The sequence below is a fragment of the Suncus etruscus genome, chromosome 8 (genome assembly GCF_024139225.1).
Source record: "Suncus etruscus isolate mSunEtr1 chromosome 8, mSunEtr1.pri.cur, whole genome shotgun sequence".
Taxonomy (NCBI): Eukaryota; Metazoa; Chordata; class Mammalia; order Eulipotyphla; family Soricidae; genus Suncus; species Suncus etruscus.
Genome location: NC_064855.1, coordinates 42,561,964 through 42,575,848, shown reverse-complemented (window position 1 = coordinate 42,575,848; position 13,885 = coordinate 42,561,964). Strand labels below are relative to the sequence as shown.

Below are 13,885 nucleotides of genomic sequence, written 5' to 3'. Positions count from 1 at the left end.
GGTTTTTGGGCCACACCCGGTAACGCTCAGGGGTTACTCCTGGCTATGTGCTCAGAAGTTGCTCCTGGCTTGGGGGACCATATGGGACACCGGGGGATCTAACCGCGGTCCGTCCGAGGCTAGCGCAGGCAAGGCAGGCACCTTACCTTTAGCGCCACCGCCCGGCCCCCACCACCAGATAGTTTTTTGCTATGATGCTCCACCAAAATACCTCTTGGTGTTCAAGTAAGAGAGAAGCATATCCTATGGGGCATGTATAGGAAAGGAACAAACAGCTGGTCCTCAGATTTCTTCCAGAGACCACACATATGGTCTCATATTCTCACCAGTACGTTGTATAGTTACAGATAACACTTCTAGAGTTATCTGGTCATTTGAATGAAACCATCATCATCTTACATTATGTATTTCTTGTCTGTTTTCTCTTCTGAAAAATATCTGCTCATGACTTGTTAGATGTTAAGACATCTTCCTACTGTTTTGCAACTCTTTAAAAGCCTTTCCTGATTACATGTTGCAAGTCTAGTTTCCCAGGTTGTGAATAAATGTTTTATCTGAGAGAAGTTTAGACAATGTAGCGTTGTCAGGACACCAGATAGAATTGCCATTCACTCCTCACTATACTTTCTTACATTGTCAGGGAGCATCTCTTAGAACAGACAAGCCCATGTGGGCGAGCTTCTGCGGGTCCACATAGGCTGTTTATTTTGTTGCCTCCTGTGTCAGCAGCAGCTTCTCTTGCTGGAGCCAGTCCAGGACACCGCTGTGCATTTTTTGTGAACTCTTTATTAATTATTTTTATATTTTCTTTTGAAGGGAATTTTAATTCTACTGTAGCTGCATTTACCAGTCTTTTCATTGATAATTATTATGCTGGGAAACTTTAAGAAATCCTCTTCCTCCTGCTTCAGTAATTGTGAGATTTTCCTATGTTTAGGTTTTGTTTTTCACACTCTATCAGATTTGAACTTTGTACACAGCATCAGAATTAGATTCAGTCAAATTTCCCCCTGCTGTACAGCTATATGATATACAAAATATACACTGAGGAGGAAGGAGAGGGATGAAATATTTCCCAGGGACAATGGTGCCTGCCTATGTGCAGATCCAACAGTGCTCACAGCAAATGACAGAAGAGTGAATGTATATATTCCACTAAAGCATCATCCCTTATAGTGTCGTAGGTGGAGGACCATTGAGAATTCTTCCCAAGTATACACAAGTATCCACAGGATACACAAGTATCCTGCATGTTCTGATTCTGACTGGTGCCTGGAGTGGCTCTGCATGCTAGTCAGGCCAGTGCACTTAGAGATGAAATATATACTCCTCGTTGGAAGCTAGAATAGTAGTGGGCTTGGGACTCATGCTGAGGCCAGTGGTGGCAATAGCCTGCCTCCACCAACATCGCCTGCTTTGGAACTGGCATTCATCTTTTTCAGATTAGGAGCAGCTCTAGGGATGAAGGACGCCGCCACTGCAAAATTATACACTATTTAAAAAGTGCTATAAAGAGAATTTCGCGCAGCAGCGCTCCATTTTGGTAGTCATCAAGGAGCAGCAGCCATGGCTCTGCGCTACCCTATGGCCATGGGCCTCAACAAGAGCCAGAAGGTGAACAAGAACATGAGCAAGCTGAGGCACAGCTGCCAGAGCAGGCACTTCACCAACACACCAAGTTGGTGAGGGACAGGATCCAATAGGTCTGCAGCTTTGCCCCTACCAGTGATGCACCATGTTGTTGCTCGTCTCCAAGGAAAAGCAGACAAATGCGCCCTCAAATTCATCCCCAAACTGGTTGGGACACACATCAGACCAAGAGGATATGAGAAGAACTGAGCAACTTACTGGTGGCCAGGAGGAAGTTGACTGCCAAGAAAATTGATATCCGCCCCTCACCCCCATCCACAGGCTGGGGCAGCCCCGGGGGAGGGTGGTGGGCTTGGATTTTTTTTTGGGAAAAGGACTCTTAAATCATAATTAAATACTTATTATGTGCAGTCTGGGGTGGGGGGGTGATCTAAAGAAACTATAGGGGGTTGAGTGATAGCACAATAGAGAGGGCATTTGCCTTGCATGCAGCCAACAAGGATTCCATCCCCAGCACCTCATATGGTCCCCTGAGCCTGCTAGAAGTGATTCTTGAATGTAAAGCTAGGTGTTACCCCTGAGCGCCGTTAGGTGTGGAACAATAAAACAGAAACAAAGAAGAAATAATGGTACATCTATACAGTGGAATACTACACAGTTGTTAGGAAAAATAAAGTTGTGAAATTTGCTTATACATGGACGGATATAGAGAGTATTATGCTGAGCAAAATGAGACAGAGAGGGATAGACATAGAATGACCGCATTCATTTGTGCGATAAAAATGAAAATAACTAGGGCCGGAGAAATAGCACAGCGGTAGGGTGTTTGCCTTGCAAGCAGCCAATCCAGGACAGATGGTGGTTCGAATCCCAGCATTCCATATGATCCCCATGCCTGCCAGGAATTTCTGAGCACAGAGCCAGAAGTAACACCTGAGCACTGCCGGGTGTGACCCCCCCCCAAAAAAAAAGCTAGTATGGTAATGATACCCTGGTACAGTAGAGTTGAGGGGCCAGGAGGATCAATCCATAGTAGGCAGCTTGCCACAAATAGCGGGGGAGTGCAGTTAGGACAGAGAAGAAAAACCACTATGACAATGATAATTAGAACAGATCACTCTAGACAAGAACTGGGTGCTGAAAGGATATAAAGAGATGTGCATGATACCCCTTCAATAATTACAGTGTCTAAGAGGAAAGAGGGAGAGAGAAAGAAGAAAAATGTCTGCTATAGAGGCAGGCAGATGAAAGGGCAGCAGGGAGAGTGGGAAAGAAATTGGGGACATTGGTGGCAGAAAATATGCACTGGTGAAGGGTTTTATACATTGCATGGCTGAAATTCAATCATGAACAACTTTGTAACTGTCTCATGGTGATTCAAAAATATTTTTTTTAATGCCATCGTGACTGGAACAATAGAATAGCATGTAAGGTACTTGACTTTATGTTAGTGGAGCCTAAGGCTCCAAAATGAGGATCTGGTGAGACACAAGCCTGAAAGCAAACATCCAAGCAGAAAATAATCCACACAGTGAAGAGGCACAAGAACAGGTTCAGGAAATCCAGCACTCAAGCAAGGAATTTAGCCACCCAAACTTTCTGCTCCTAAAATGGAATACAGCTCAGTGGAAGAAGACCGAAGAATGAGCCTCTGCCTTCCTCAGCCCCCTGCTTTTATTGACAAGAATCAGGCCCCACCCTAGAGTGGGAGGGTGGGAGAGAGATACCTAGTAGGAAATAATCCAGTATCCCATAATCAGATCACACCCTAGGGTGGAGTACAAATATTGATTAGGGTAGGATCAGTAATTGAACATCTTGCATTGCAACCAATCTAGGTTCAATCTCTAGGAGTAACTACTGAATGTAGAGCCAGAAGTAATCTCTGAGGACTTCCAGGTGTGGCCCCAAAATTTAAATTTTTATATGTTCCATAGCCGGGGCCAGAGAGATAGCATGGAGGTAAGGCGTTTGCCTTTCATGCAGAAGGTCATTGGTTCGAATCCCAGCATCTAATATGGTCCCCCGAGCCAGCCAGGAGTGATTTCTGAGCATGGAGCCAGGAGTAACCCCTGAGCGCTGCTGGGTGTGACCCAAAAACCAAAAAAATAAAATAAATGTTCCATAGCCAAGAGATTTCCCACTCTTCTCTCCCCAACTTACCTCCTACCTCAGTGCCAATAGCACTGTTCTGTGACTGGCAACCATAGACTTGTCCCCAGAGCCTCCTCTACTGCCCAGAGGCCACTCCAACCTACCCCAGCCTACCAAATCCACATGCCCAGCCAGACCAAATCCTAGTGGCCAATATTGGCTGTATGGTTCATTGCTTTGATCCAAGAATGCAGTGCTGCTCAGGTTCTGTAGTGCTGGGGATTACCAGAGTCACTTGAGCAGTGCTCAGAACTACCTGAGTCATACCCAGTAGTGCTCAGGGCTTTCCAGTGGTTGCTAAAGGTGGGCTATTTATGATGGTGCTGGGGAAGAGAGGCCATGTGTGCCTGGGATTGAACTGAGGTCCCACAAATGCTATGCATGAACCTGAAAGCATGCACTATCTCCCCCCACTCCCCATTGCCTTCCTGTCATTGTAGCCATTCTCATTCAGAAAGTATATCTCACTGTGCTTTGGATAGTGATGTTGAACATCTAATATGCTTTTTGGCCATATTCTATGTCTTGCAGAAGACTATGTATTTAAATCCTTGGTTTTTGTGGGTTTGTTGTTTTTTGTTTTTTTGGTTTTGGTTTTTGGGTGACACCCGGCGGCGCTCGGGTTACGGCGGCGCTCGGGTTACTTCTGGCTCTGTATTCAGAAATCATTCCTGGCAGGTTCAGGGGACCATATGAGATGCCGGGATTCCAACCACCGTCTGTCCTGGGTTGTCTGCTTGCAAGGCAAACGCCCTACCAGCTGTGCTATCTCTTTGGCCTGTCCTTGTTCTATTTTTAAATTAGGCTCTCTATGCTTGGTTTACTTTGGAATTTTACTCAGGGGTGGAAGGTAGCTTCTGCAGATAACACTTGACCCAGAAATTAGGGCCTGATGTTTTTAATTCTAAAGCCCAGCAAAGGATATTTTGTGGCTATATTGTTGGCAAGTGTTCTAGGGGCAGACCTGGTAACCATAGATACAAAGTCAATGTGCCACCTTTGTTTGAGAATTTCACTAGCCTCTACATTTGAATTAATAAAAAGACTTACAGACTTGTGAGAGGTAGTCTTAGAGAAAGATGAGACTGTAACATCCAATGAGATAAACTGAGGTATTAGCCAATGTTTGGAAGCTGGAGCAATAATGCAGTGGTAGGGCTTTTGTCTTGCATGCAGCCAACATGCGTTCAATCCCCAGCATCCCACATGGTCCCTGAGTATCACAAAGAGTGATTCATGAGTGTTGAGACAAGAATAATCTCTGAGCACCACTGGGTATGGCCCAAAACTAAACAAGAAATACAAACAAATACAAACAAAATCTATCTGTCAAATCTATTTTTCTATACCTGACAGGAATTTGACACATCTATTTCTATTCTCATCCATTTCTATCCCAAAACTTCTTCCATTGTTCTCTAGTCCAACTTCAGGATAAATAAAGTTAAGTAGTTAAAGGGGCTCATGACAATTTACTTACTAAGATCACTGTCTCCCTCATCTCTCCTCCTAGCAGGCAATATGTGAGCTCCAACCCCTTAAGTTATCTCTCCAGTGGCCCATGTTTTAATTTAAAAATCAATCAAAAAATTTAATCTTTGTGGAAAGGCTAAAGAACATATTGGAAAATTGAGTTTGAGACTAGGAAGATTTAAATGGTAAAGATTAAAAACTGTGGGCCCGGAGAGATACGCACAGCGGCATTTGCCTTGCAAGCAGCCGATCCAGGACCAAAGGTAGTTGGTTCGAATCCCAGTGTCCCATATGGTCCCCCGTGCCTGCCAGGAGCTATTTCTGAGCAGACAGCCAGGAGTATCCCCTGAGCACCACTGGGTGTGACCCAAAAAGTAAAAAAAAAAAAAAAAAAAAAAAAGATTAAAAACTGTTCTGCAGCTAATTGTAAATGGGGTTAAAAATAAATGAATATTCTCACAAAAATTATTCTAAATTCATACAGAAAAATAGGCAAATATATCACATTGGGAAAGAATAAACGGAATAAAATGCACTTCCTAGCTAGTTATAAAATAGATCAAATTGTAATGAATCAGACTATAATACTTAAGTATTGACTTAAGATCAGACAAATATGACCAATAAAATTAATTATAGACTCCAGTTATCCATCTAAATTTTACAAGTATTATTACTGGAATTAAGCTGGGGAAAAAAGAAAAACTAGAAAAGTAAGCTGCCTTTAATAAATGTCTGGAGAAAATGGACCTGATAACAATTACTATTTCATTTGTATTCATGTTGTGCCAAGGCTTAGTCAAAGTACAATCATTCATGTAATTTTAATAACAACTTAGTGAGAAATATTTTACTATGATCCTGATTTTATGGATGAAATCACCAAGTTTCTGAAAGCTACACACAGCTCACTCGCAGATCTGTTGTCCATGGTGCAAAGTCAGGGAACAGGCCAGCCCCAACCCAGCTACTGCTTCTGACCGGAAAATAAAAGAACTTTGATACAGCACTGAAAGCTTCAGTGACTTTCAAGTCCAGATTCACAAACTTTAACAAAGATCTAATCACTTCTGAGAATGTATTTAATAAATACATCAAGCCATGAATAGAAGAAATTATCACAACAGATAAATATTAAATACCAACAAAAAGCAAACATTACTGGGCTGAGAGGAGATCTTAAAGGACTGAACCACAGATCTGACATGCATAAGGCAACAGTTTCAGTCCCTGGCATCTCTGATGTATCCCCAGTGGTGCCCAGCATCACAGGATAGGCCCCCAAATAAAACATTGCTACTAAAAAATGAAACTAGGGGCCAGAGCGATAGTGCAGCAGTAGGGCATTTGCCTTGCATGTGGCTGACACAGAACAGATCTGGGTTTGATCCCCGGTGTCCCATATGACCTCCTATGCCAGGAATGATTTCTAAGCACATAGCCAGGAGTAACCCCTAAGCATCACTGGGTGTGGCCCAAAAACCAGAAACCAAAAACAAAAAGAAACTAGATTAAAAATCCATTAAATGCCTATGTTCATTCACCAGCATGATTATAATCAAAATGATTGACAATACCTAGTAGTAGAGAATATAAACTGGAACTGCAGTGTCTGATGAGAGTGTCAATTTCTTCAACCACATTGAAAAACTGGAAATAGTGGGCACTGACACTTTAAATCAAGAAGTTCCAGACAAAGGCGTTGGTATTTTACATGATAAATCCACAGAGGGAGTATGACAGATATGATTTTACCTTAAGTAGTCAGGTATGTTTATAGCAACTTTAACAAACACACGCATCACCCCAAACTCTACACCCCAAATGGAAACAATCCAAATACCCATCAACAGGAGACTGTAGAATTGTGCTCTCTGCCACAGTGGGATTTCACTTGGCAATGAAAGGAATGAGTCATCAGCACAGGCAGCAACATGAGGAATCAAAAGATATTCACCAAGTGAAAGAAGTCAGATGCCAAAAAGAAGGTAGCCCTTGATTTCATGTAGATGACATTTAATACCAGACAAAGCAACACAGGATTCAAAAAACTTCCACACTTTAGTGCATACATTAGAGCATAGACATTTCTTTGGTTCAAGTGCCCAAGGAACTTTCTAGAGTGCCTCAGTATGCTCTCGTCACCTGGAAGAAGGCACAGACAGCTCTGCAATTTACTGTGCTGTTTAGATTACTCTCAACTAGTTAGAGCACCCAACTTCATTTTTCAAAAATAGTTTGATGTGGGTGGGGGTGCTTAGGTTTTACTCCTGGTCCTGTACTCAGGAATAACTCCTAGCAGAGCTCTGAGAATATATGGGGTATAGGGGATCAAACCCTATATTTATTATATATCATATGCAGGACCTATTGTACTATCACTACAGTCCCCTCCAAACTGTATTTATTTTTAATTTTTTTATTTTATTGTATACCACACAAGTCATCTCCCCAGCCCCTTATTTTATGGTTTCAATACTAACTGTCCTACTGGGTGCAAGGTTGTATCTTATTGGGATTCTGCTTACTTTCTGAGATGTAATATAAACCTCCTGCTGAAGTTCCCTTAGTTTCCATACACTGAAGTTGCGTTTTGTGTACACCCTGATACCTGTTCTCAACTCAACCATGTTTTCTGAAGTTTTTTCCTCCTTACAAGTGTTTTCCTTATATGGATCTCCATTGAAAATTTGATATGGCTTTTCAGTGTCTTGAAGGTAAACCAGTAGTGGTTAGCACACACTAAATACTTGAGAAATTCTCTAGCATACCCTAAATACTTGAGAAATACTGTTGAATGAATGAATGCCACCCAAGTTTAGCTTCACTCTTTTTTTTTTTTTTTTTTTTTTTTTTTTGTTTTTTTTTTTTTTGGGTCACACCCAGTGGTGCTCAGGGGTTACTCCTGGCTGTCTGCTCAGAAATAGCTCCTGGCAGGCACAGGGGACCATATGGGACACCGGGATTCGAACCAACCACCTTTGGTCCTGGATCGGCTGCTTGCAAGGCAAACACCACTGTGCTATCTCTCCGGGCCCTAGCCTCACTCTTTTGCTGATTTACTAGCTTAACTTTAAAGTTCGGGGGGCTGGGGAAATACTACACCAGGTAGGGCATTTGCATGCAGTCAACCATAATTTAATTCCTGACACTGGCTGTGATTCTCCAAGCACCACCCAAAGTGACTGCTGAGCACAGAGCCAGGAGTAAGATCTGAGCACACTGAGCATGATGAAAACTTCCCTACTCCCCCTAAAACATAAAATTCTAATATGCTCTAGCAATTCTAAATATATATAATCAAAAGACTTGAAATCAAGGTACTGAAAAGGTATTTAAATATCCCCTGAAAAATAGTACAAAGGATAGGAGGTTTGCCTTGTAGGTGTCCAATTTGAGTTCAATCTTTGGCACTACCTATGGCAGTGAGCCCTGAGCCCCAAGCAGAAGTGATCTCTGAGCATACAGTAGGACTAAGCCCTGGGTAGTACCTAATGTGGCCCCCAAACCAAAATTTAAAGAAAAATGTTTTGGATCTTCATAGCAACATTATTCACAGTAACTAAGAAGTTACAATCCAATAGTCTACAGAGGAAGGAATAAACAAAAACAAATACCGGTATGTCCATATAATGGACTCATAAATTCTTACACCTTCTACAGCAGGATGAACCCTCAGGACTAACATTATGCTAAGTGAAATATGCTAATCACAAAAGAACAAATGTTATCAAATTCTACAGATATGAGTTACCTAGAAGAGTCAAGTTTATAGAGACACAAAATGGTGGTTGTCAGAGCTTTCGAGAAAGACTGTGGTGGTGAAGGTTATACAGATTTAGGTTTGCAAGATGAACGGAGTTCTAGAAATTGCATAATAATATCTTTAACATGATGCAGTGGTCCTCTTGGAAATGTTAAAATGGCTGAAGAAAAACAGTAAGAAGATAACAAATGACCAATGGCAACAGACCCCAAGAATAGGTTGACAGAACTGACTTTAATAAGAGAATGAGTTGGCTAGTGGGTGGAAGGGGACCTTGAAACATTGGTGGGAGAATCCAAACACTTCAGTAGCTATGAAGTTGGAACAATATATTTCTGAAACTGGATTATTAACCATATTGTGAATCATGTTGCCCTAATAAAAATGAAAAAACAAAAGTAAAAAATAAACATTTAAATTGGAAAAAAGGGTTAAAATGGCTAATTTTGTTATGTGTACTTTACTACCATTGAAATAAAAAGATGAGAGGCTGAAGAGACAGTCAGATTCTTTTCTTGCATATAGCTGATCAAGTTTCCATCCCTGGCACCCCAAATAGACTCCGATGCCCTGTCAGGAGTGACCCCTGAGCAAAGAGTAAGCTCTGAGCACCAGTGGGTTTGGAAGAAAAAAAAAATCAAAAACAACAACAAAAAAAAAAAAACTAGGGAAGAACTTCCTTGTCGAAAAGCACATGCCCAAGTAAAAAATTGAGAAGATTCATGTGTTCAAGAAAATATAAGCTAATGGGTGTGGTGAGTACAAAGGACACAGTGGGGGTGGAGTGGGCTAGGTAGGTGGCAGGGTCCTGAGTCATAAGCTTTGTGCAGGAAAAGCCTGTCTAATTATCTGCCACGACATCTCCAGAGCCCAGAACAGTGCTTTTATTCATATACTCAAGCTTTGGCATTGATAGAACAAATAATTTATTTCTCATTTTAGAAAGACTGTGTGTGTGTGTGTGTGTGTGTGTGTGTGTTCATATGAGGTGTATGAAGAAACAGAGACAGCTAGCTGGAGACATTATGGTGGTGGGACATTACAAAACAACAGAGCATACAGGAGCTCGGGTGGGGAGGGGGAGGAGAATGTGCATCAATGAAATGGGTTTGGCAGACTTAATGGTGAGTTAGATGTCGAGTATGAAGGCAATTCTGAACTTTCAGGCAGGTAGTACATATTCTTCAATTTTTGCTTTTGAGATCTCCATAAAGAGATGACTGAACACAGTGAACTTTTGAATTCAAATCCAGGCCAGACATTGAGTACTGCTGGATGGTGCAAAAAGGTGGAGGAAGAAGGAAAGAAGAAAATGCTAGAAGGATAAACAATGTTATGGAATTTGCACATAAATCTAGAAATCAGACAACTGACAATTGACAATTGACACAGCCCATGACAAATATGCGGCATTGAGGTCACAAAACAAAGTCCGGGGGTGGGGGGTGAACATCTGCAGCTGGACAGGGTGTGTGAAGGACAGATAGCTAAGGGGAGGTAGGGGAGGTCAAAGGGGAAAAAAGCTTTAAAGAAGATTGGCATCAACACACTGTCAAAGTGAGAAAATAGAAGATCTCATGATACAAGGCCATCAACAATCACAATCAAAACTTTTTCTTCCCCCGAAGAGATAGCACAGCAGCGTTTGCCTTGCAAGCAGCCAATCCAGGACCAAAGGTGGTTGGTTCGAATCCCAGTGTCCCGTATGGTCCCCCGTGCCTGCCAGGAGCTATTTCTGAGCAGACAGCCAGGAATGACCCCTGAGCACTGCCAGGTGTGGCCTAAAAACAAAACAAAACAAAACAAAAAAGAAAACTTTTTCTTCCCTTGTACTGTACATGCATGAGACTGAAAGTTGCAGAAAAGGGGCAGCATTTGGAAAGAAAAATAAACGAGATTTTCTTGCAAAAAGACAAAGAAAGTCTAAATGTTAAGATGAGTGTTGAGGGACAAAGAAAATGTTTAAAGACTTGGGTTTTTTTAAATTTTTTTCTTTATTGATTTCTTTCTTGATTACATAAATGATTGTGATTAGGTTTCAGTCATGTAAAGAACCCCCCTTCACCAGTGCAACATTCCCACCACCAATGTCCCAAATCTCCCTCCATCCCACCCCACGCCCACCTGTACTCCAGACAGGCTTTCCAGTACCCTCATTCATTCACATGATTATGGTAGTTCTCTGTGTAGTTATTTCTATAGCTGTACTCACCACTCTTTGTGATGAGCTTCATGAAGTAAGCTGGTGTTCCAGCCCTCCTCTCATTGTCTCTGAGGATTGTTGCAAAAATGACTTTTATTTTTCTTAAAACCCATAGATGAGTGAGACTATTCTGCATCTCTCTGTCTCCCTCTGACTTATTTCACTCAGCATGATAGATTCCATGTACATCCATGTATAGGAAAATTTCATGACTTCATCTCTCCTGACAGCTGCATAATATTCCATTGTGTATATGTACCATAGTGTCTTTAGCCATTCGTCTGTTGAAGGGCATCTTGGTTGTTTCCAGAGTATGGCTATTGTGAATACTGCTGCAATAAATATAGATGTGAGGAAGGGTTTTTTTTTATTGTATTATTGTGTTCTTAGGGTATATTCCTAGGAGTGGAATAGCTGGGTCGAATGGGAGCTCAATTTCCAGATTTTGGAGGAATCTCCATATCGCTTTCCATAGAAGCTGTACTGGACGGCATTCCCACCAGCAGTGGATAAGAGTTCCTTTCTCTCTACATCACCGCCAGCACTGATTGTTCTCATTCTTTGTGATATAAACCAATCTCTGTGGTGTGAGGTGGTATCTCATAGTTGTTTTGATTTGCATCTCCCTGATGATTAGTGACGAGGAGCATTTTTTTATGTGCCTTTTGGCCATTTGTATTTCTTTTTTATCAAAGTGTCTGTTCATTTCTTCTCCCCATTTTTTGATGGGATTAGATGTTTTTTTCTTGTGAAGTTCTGTCAGTGCCCTGTATATTTTGGATATTAGCCCCTTATCTGAAGGGTGTTGGGTGAATAGTTTCTCCCACTCGGTGGGTGACTCTTGTATCCTAGGCACTACTTTTGAGGTGCAGAAGCTTCTCAGTTTAATGTATTCCCATCTGTTGATCTCTGCTTCCACTTGTTTGGAAAGTGCAGTTTCCTCCTTGAAGATGCCTTTAGTCTCAATGTCATGGAGTGTATTACTGACGTGTTGTTCTATATACCTGATGGTATCAGGTCTGATATCAAGGTCTTTAATCCACTTGGATTTTACCTTCGTACATGATGTTAACTGGGGGTCTACACTCGCTTTTTTGCAAGTGACTAACCAGTTCTGCCAGCAACACTTGTTGAAGAGATTTTCCCTGCTCCACTTAGGATTTCTTGCTCCTTTTTCAAAAATTAGGTAATTGTATGTCTTGGAGAACTCAAGCCTATTCCACTGATCTGGGGGTCTCTCTTTATTCCAATACCATGCTGTTTTGATAAAAATTGCTTTATAGTAAAGTTTAAAGTTGGGGAAAGTAAAGCCTCCCATTTTCCTTTTCCCTAGGAGTGCTTTAGCTATTCGAGGGTGTTTATTTTTCCAGATGAACTTCATAAGTGTTTGATCCACTTCTTTGAAGAATGTCATGGGTATTTTTAAGGGGATCGCATTAAATCTGTATAATGCTTTGGGGAGTATTGCCATCCTAATTATGTTAATTCTACCAATCCATGAGCACGGTATGTGCTTCCATTTCCGTGTGTCCTCTCTTATATCTTGGAGCAGGGCTTTATAGTTTTCTTTGTATAGGTCCTTCAAGTCTTTGGTCAAGTTGACTCCAAGATATTTGAGTTTGTGTGGCACTATTGTGAATGGGATTTCCTTCCTTACTTCCATCTCTTTCCTATCATTGGTGTATAAAAAGCCCATTGATTTCTGTAGGTTGATTTTGTAGCCTGCCGCTTTGCTATATGAATCTATTGTTTCTAGAAGCTTTTTGGTAGAGTCGTTAGGGTTTTCTAAGTAGAGTATCATGTCGTCTGCAAACAATGAGAGCTTGACTTCTTCCTTTTCTATCTGGATTCCCTTGATATCTTTTTCTTGCCTGATCGCTATAGCAAGAACTTCCAGTACTCTGTTGAAGAGGAGTGTTGAGAGCGGACAGCCTTGTCTTGTACCAGAATTTAGAGGAAAGGCTTTTAGTTTTTCTCCATTGAGGATAATATTTGCCATTTGTTTGTGGTAGATGGCTTCAACTAGATTGAGAAAGGTTCCTTCCATTCCCATCTTGCTGAGAGTTTTGATCAAGAATGGGTGTTGGACCTTATCAAATGCTTTCTCTGTGTCTACTGATATGATCATGTGATTTTTATTTTTCTTGTTGTTGATGTTGTGTATGATGTTGATAGATTTACGGATGTTAAACCATCCTTGCATTCCTGGGATGAAACTACTTGGTCGTAGTGTAAGGTCTTCTTGATGATGCATTGGATCCTATTTGCCAGGATTTTGTTGAAGATCTTTGCATCAGCATTCATCAGAGATATTGGTCTGTAATTTTCTTTTTTGGCAGCGTCTCTGTCTGGTTTAGGTATCAAGGTGATGTTGGTTTCATAAAAGCTGTTTGGGAGTGTTCCCGTTTTTTTCAATTTCATGGAAGAGCTTGGCTAGAATTGGTAGTAGCTCCTCTTGAAAGATTTGAAATAATTATCCATCTGGGGCTGGGCTTTTCTTTTTGAGCAGATATTTGTTTACAGTTTCAATTTTCTCAGTAATGATGGGAGTATTTAGATATGCTACATCCTCCTTACTTAAATGTGGAAGGTTATAAGTGTCCAAGAATTTTTCCATTTCTTCTAGGTTCTCATGTTTAGTAGCATAAAGTTTCTTTGGATCTCTGCAATATCTGTTGTGATCTCCCCCTTTTCTTTTC

The 13,885-nt window shown here is 41.3% G+C and overlaps 1 pseudogene; it reads left to right on the top strand.

Moving 5' to 3' along the window:
* The first annotated feature begins 1,566 nt into the window (after positions 1–1,566).
* The window catches only part of LOC126015919 (60S ribosomal protein L36-like), a 94,469-nt pseudogene continuing 82,150 nt past the window's right edge, over positions 1,567–13,885 (top strand).